This window comes from Somniosus microcephalus, chromosome 3 (assembly GCF_052327205.1).
Source record: "Somniosus microcephalus isolate GS21.2 chromosome 3, FLI_Smic_1.0, whole genome shotgun sequence".
Taxonomy (NCBI): Eukaryota; Metazoa; Chordata; class Chondrichthyes; order Squaliformes; family Somniosidae; genus Somniosus; species Somniosus microcephalus.
In genome coordinates, this window is record NC_140989.1 from 29,125,635 (window position 1) to 29,132,459 (window position 6,825).

Consider the following 6,825-nt stretch of genomic DNA (forward strand, 5'->3'; position numbering starts at 1 on the left):
TTGTGTGAGAGAAAGTGCAACATAAAACATTTAAATTTCACCCACCTTCTATATTTCTCACTAGTTTTGTGCTCTCTCAAAACATAACTTTCAATCTAACATAAGAAATAAGAGTAGGCCATATGGCCCCTCGATAAAACCATGTTGACTCTGCCTAATCATATTATGATTTTCTAAGTGCCCTGATACCACTTCCTTAACATTTCTTATTAGTAATTTTCCCCCAACATGCCTCCCCATTTCTCTCCAGGGTCTTCATCGTGGATCCCTCTGAACTATCCCGAAGCATCCAGCGAACAGTACATTTTGCAGAGCTATACCCTCTCCGCCCAACTCCCGCAACACACACCCACGATAAAAAACACTTGTGTGGCAAAGCCACTAAGAGACTCACACAGTGATGTGTATAATTGCCTTTAATCATGTTATTACCTTTCAGTGTTAGCTCTGGTTAAACAGAGCTAGATCGACAAAATCGCGATCTGACGCGATGACGTCATCACGTGGGTCATGTGACGTCCCCAACGGCGGGAAATGTGATGACGCCATGACGTCAGAGGTAGAGGGCGTGGCCAGCCAGTCCTCGTGTAGAGAGTTAGAGAAAAGACCTGTTTAGAGCTTCTCCTGCATTTTCTTGTTTTGTAAAATTTTAATACATTAAACTCAGTTTGTTAACTTCCAGTGAGTTTACAGATTCTTTGCTAGGAGTGCAGAGACTCCTACACTTGGCTGAATAAATAAGACGAGGCTCTAACAGGTCCTGTCACAGAACTGAACTGGCATAAGACCATCTAACCTTCATGCAGCTTTGACTCTGCTAATTTAGTTAACTTACTCCCATTTAAAATACATGACAGGCCTCAGGAACTTATGGTAAAATAAATAAACAACATAGAATAGAATCATAGAATCTTACAGCTCAGAAGGAGGCCATTCGGCCCGCCGTGCCTGTGCCAGCTCTTTGAAAGAACTATCTAATTTAATCCCACATCCTAGCTTTATCCCTATAATAGTCATAGAGTTATACAGCACAGAAATAGGCCCTTCGGCCCATCGTGTCTGTGCCGGCCATCAAACCCTGTCTATTCTAATCCCATTTTCCAGCATTTGGTCCGTAGCCTTGTATGCTATGGCGTTTCAAGTGCTCATCTAAATGCTTCTTGAATGTTGTGAGGGTTCCTGCCTCTACCACCCTTTCAGGCAGTGAGTTCCAGATTCCAACCACCCTCTGGGAGAAAAAGTTTTTCCTCAAATCCCCTCTAAACCTCCTGCCCCTTACCTTGAAACTATGCCCCCTGGTTATTGACCCCTCTACTTAGGGGAAACGTTCTGCAAATGAGTCCTCTTCTAGAACATGTCCAATAGCTTTTTGAAAGTTCCTATGGAATCTGATTCCAACATCCTTTCAGGTAGTGTGTTCCCGATCTTAACAGCCCTCTGTGAAAAACTCAGGAGCATGAAGAGGAAGACAAACAAAATAGAAAATAGATGCAGGGGGCAGCAGTAGAGGTGCGACAATTAGTCTCAGTGCCCTGTGATGGGAATCAGACAGGTTCCAGATTGCTGTGCAACCAACCCCTGCTGGACGGACCATACACAGGAAAGTCAGGCAAGGACAAGAGTGGCCTTTCTTTCCATTAGGCACTTTACAGCCTTCTGGACTCAACATCGAGTTCAACAATTTCAGACTATAACCTCGGCCCCGATAATTTTTCTCTCTCACATGGCAGCTGTTGATGATTCTGCCATTGCCACTTACACCTCATCTAGTCATCTTTAGTTTAACTTGTCCCATTACCATCTCCTTTTGCCTTGCACCATCATCCCTTTTGTCTTTTAATCTCTCCTGCCTTCCATCCTATCACAGACCGTCCCTTTGTTCTTTGCTCCCTTTCCCTGCCCTACACTTGCTTAAAAATCTGTTACATCTCTAACCTTTTCCAGTTCTGACGAAGGGTCATCGACCTGAAACGTTGACTGTTTCTCTCTCCACAGATGCTGCCTGACCTGCTGAGTGTTTCCAGCATTTTCTGTTGTTATTTCAGATTTCCAGCATCCGCAGTATTTCGCTATTGTAAGGACAAGAGTGGGCTTGTATATGATGCATTCTACAGTTGAATTGCCTACCAATGTTCATTGCCTTCTAACACCTGCAAAAGAATGGTTGGGGCACTTAAAAAAAAAAAAAAATTGTTTTCAGAATATGGACAATATTGGCAAGGCCACATTTATTGTCCATCTCTAGTTGCTCGGAGAAGGTGGTGGTGGGCCTTCTACTTGAACCATTCCAGTCCTTGTGGTGATGCTGCTTCTACAATGATGTTAGGTAGGAAATTCCAGGATATTGACCCAGCCACGGTGAAGGAGTAGCAATACATGTCCAAATCAGGATGGCGAGTGATTGGGAGGGGAACTTGGGAGGTGATGGATGTTCTCCAGGTCCTGCTGTAGCTTTATTATGAGTTATGAAAGGAGCCGAATACTTTGGGATTGTCATGGTGCAGCCCCACTCCTAACTTTATGACAAATGGAAAATGTTGATGAAGCAGCTGAGGTGGTTGGACCAAGGACACTGCCCCGAGGAATTCTGCCAGCAATGTACCGGTACTGGGGCTGTGATAATTAGCCTCTGGCAACCACCTTCCTGTGCATCAGGTATGACTCCAGGTATTGGCGGTTTTCCTTTTCACCCCCATTGATCTGTTTTTGTAGAACTCTTTGGTGCCATGCTTGGTTGAGAGAAAAAAAGACTTGCATTCATATAGCACCTTTCACAACCTCAGCACGTCCCAAAGCGCCTTACAGCCAATTAAGTACCTTTGAAGTGTAGTCACAGTTGTAATGTAGGGAACCTGGCAGCCAATTTGCACACAGCAAGCAACAATGTGACAATAACCAGATAATCTGTTTTAGTGATGTTGATTGGGAGATAAATATTGGCCAGGACACCAGGGAGAACTCCCCTACACTTCTTCAAATAGTGCAATTGGATCATTTATATCACCTGAGGGGGCAGACGGGACCTCGGTTTAACATCTCATCCGAAAGATGGCACCTCCAGCAGTGCAGCGCTCCCTCACTAATGCAGTGCAGTATTAGTATAGCTCAAAGTAATAATCTGGGATTTTTTGCTTAACACAGAAGATAGGAGCAGGAGTAGGCCATTCAGCCCCTCGAGCCTGCTCCGCCATTCAATGAGATCATGGCTGAGCATCCAAATTCAGTACCCTGTCCCTGCCTTCTCCCCATGTCCCTTGATCCCTTTAGCCTTAAAAAATATATCCAACTCCTTCTTGAATATATTTAATGAATTGGCCTCCGCTGCCTTCTGTGGTAGAGAATTCCACAGGTTCACCACTCTCTGGGTGAAGAAATTCCTCATCTCTGTCCTAAATGGCTTACCCCTTATCCTTAGACCACTGGTTCTGGACTCCCCGGCCATCAGGAACATCCTTCCTGCATCCAGTCTGTCCAGTCCTGTTAGAATTTTATAAGTTTCAATGAGATCCCCTCATTCTTCTAAACTCCAGCGAGTATAAGCCCAATCGACCCAATCTCTCCTCATACATCATTCCTGCCATCCCAGGTATCAGTCTGGTGAATCTTCGCTGCACTCCCTCCATGGCAAGAACATCCTTCCTCAGATAAGGCGACGAAAACTGCACACAATACTCAAGGTGTGGTCTCACCAAGGCCCTGTACAACTGCAGCAAGACATCCTTGTTCCTGTACTCAAATCCTCTCGCTACGAAGGCCAACATACCCTTTGCCTTCTTAACCGCCTGCTGCACCTGCATGCTTACCTTCAGTAACTGGTGCACAAGGACACCCAGGTCTCGTTGCACTTCCCCTTCTCCCAATCTACTGCGGTTCAGTTAATAATCTGCCTTCCTGTTTTTGCCACCAAAGTGGATAACCTCGCATTTATTTAAGTGGGTTTTTGTAAGGGTAATGGGGAGGAAAGAGTTTACTTTCAGCGCTTCTATGGTTTTAAAATTGTAAAATTTCTATCTAAACCTTTAAGCAATGCCCCATGTGATCTGTCTGTTGTAAGTTACAAGTCAATACTTCCACTACCATTTATTTTCTCAATGATTTATTATTGTGCAAGCAAACCTTATTTAGGGAAAAAATAATTTTTGGCAAATTTGATTTTAAACAGTTTAGGTGATTTTTAAAAAAAAAAGCTGGAAATCAGGAAAAAAAAAAATCAGGAAATACGCAGCACCTGAAAAGATCAATGAATGATTTAGGTGTAAACCCTTACTCTACATTCATGTTTATGTAAATATATATATTATACTTATATTACCATATATTTATCATATTACATTACTATTATTTCCAGTGGTAATTGAGGCTTTTTTGCACTATTCATCATATCCTGCAACTTGGACTGTTATTGCTATACTTTCTGCTTATTTGCTTATTGTTTTTATTTAAATTTGTTTTTATTTTTTGCTTTTATATTTATATGCTTGTATTGTGGGAGTGAGTGGGGAGTAAGCATTCCATTGTACTAGTTACATATGGCAATAAAATGATCTTGAATCTTGTTAAAAGGGTCAACAGCCGAGAGACATTGCCTCATATTTCTTCCAGGGCTGGATAGTTGTCAGCCAAACAAAATTCTGAAGTAATTATTAAGGAACTTGATTTAGTTGATCAGACCACCTCTTTTCCCCCACATGGACTTTATTTTAAAATACAACCTTTCAAATCAAATGCTTATGCAACTATGCTTTAAGATACGATAGCAAAATACTGCAGATGCTGGAAATCCGAAATAACGTCTATTCACTTCTTTTGTTCCCTCCCCAGCCCTCCTTTCGATCTATTTCATTTCCTTTCCAGTTTTGAAAAAGGGTTTTGACCCGAAACGTCAACTCTAATTTCTCTCCCCGGATGTTGCCTGGCCTGCTGAGTTTTTCCAGCATTTTCTGTTATTTATGCTTTAAGATAATTCATCGTCTTCCTTGTTGCTTTAAGTTCCCCATAGACGGAGCCAAATTAATCGCCGAGTTCAGACAGAAGTACCCACAAGCCTTGCAATTATATTTCGCAAAAGGGGAGCAAAGGTACTTATGTAACGATTACCCGCCTCCCATTGTCTCCTTAATTGGGCCTATTCACAGGTGGCCTACCCAAGTAACAGTCATTCATGCGCGAACCTAGATGGTTAAGTTAACCAATCATGGGAGACATCATAGCTGAGCCCAATTGTTTTCTCACAGGTTATGAAAGTAGAATTAAAACACTTGGAACGTAACCTGTTTCCCCCCCCCCCCCCGCCGCCGAGCGTCTGCTAGCAATTCTCAACAGGTTAATAGCCTCAATATGAGCGAAACACGACTGTTCAAATTATGAATAATCAGCCACGGACAGCTGAGCTACATTACCAATTGCTCGATGTACTGAGCTCTGTATGTAGCCTGGGTTGTGAATTTTGGGTTAGGAATGACACTTTGCTTCTCTCAAAAGAACAAGCTTGCATTTATAGAGTGCCTTTCAAGTCCTCAAGGCGGCCCAAAGTGCTTCAGAATTGCTTTGGCAGTGGAGTCATTTTTAAATACAAAGCCTTGGAAGCCAATTTGTACACAGCAAGCTCCCACAAACAGCAATGAGATAAATGACAAGCTAAGCTGCAAGGACACCAGAACTCTACTGCTCTTCAAAGAGTAGAGGTCTTTTGTCCACCTGAGCAAGGCGAAAACACAGCATCTCGAACGACGCAGCAATCTCTCAGACAGCTGCCACTCAGCCAAGCTCAAGAATCAAAGCATTTATGAAGATCCCAGGGTCCAACAAGCTGGAGTTCATTTGGTGCAACACCAGACCCGGATAAGACTGCCTACTAGATGTGGACTCAAGCTTTTGCTTCAGGTGTGCTCTGGAGTTAATATCACTATCACATCAAGGCATAACAGAAACCACTCTGCAATCACCTCCTGTGAGCAGCTTTGTTGATGCAACCTATGAACATATTCCCCTGTCTACATTTAAGTAGCACAGTGCAACAGTGAAGAAAGCAGATTTAGTATTATAGTATACAGAAGCAAGATATTGAGAGAGGAGGGAATAAAAATGCTACAAATTCTACTCTGGGCTCGGCTGGCATCAGTAGACTGGCACTTCACTCACAGCTGAACATATTCAGAGAATCAGTTAATATCACAACTACCTTCCAAGCATCCATTATTGTTGCTAGGTGGTTTTCATTTTATTTTTTTTCCACTCCCCCACCCTGGTTTTCTCCTCATAAGGCTGGGGGTGTAATTCCACAGAAGCCCTCTGGTACCTCACTCAACTGGCCATTCCTCAGGTGTTGAGCCCAGGCAGTTGAGTGTACATCAGTTGGTCAGAATCCCCATGGTAGGAAGAATCACAGCCGAGCTAGATCGAGCCACATTCACATGTTCACTGCCCAGCACAAGCCACCAACTTCATGGGGAGATGTTAAATAATAGTAACCCCCTTCTGGCCAATATGGTACCATTAAATTCAGTCCCTGTTTTTTTTTTAAATTTTATAAAAAGAGGCTCGACAAGTTCCTAGGAGTGAGGAGAGCACTACAGCAGGTGGTGGTGGCTTTTCAATTCACCTGGTTACGTTACAGGTTAACTTTGTTGGGGGGGGGGGGGGGGGGGGGGGAAAGAGACTGGGGGGGACTTCCCAGAGTTTCGCCTGAAATTGGCCACAGGAATTTTTCCTTCCTCAAGAGTCATCACTGAAAGTGGCTGGGGAGGGAAGTCCATTAGGTTGCACCATTGGGAGGAGGGGAAGGAAAGTATTAAAATTAGTAGAATCAGGAACCATCACCACGCT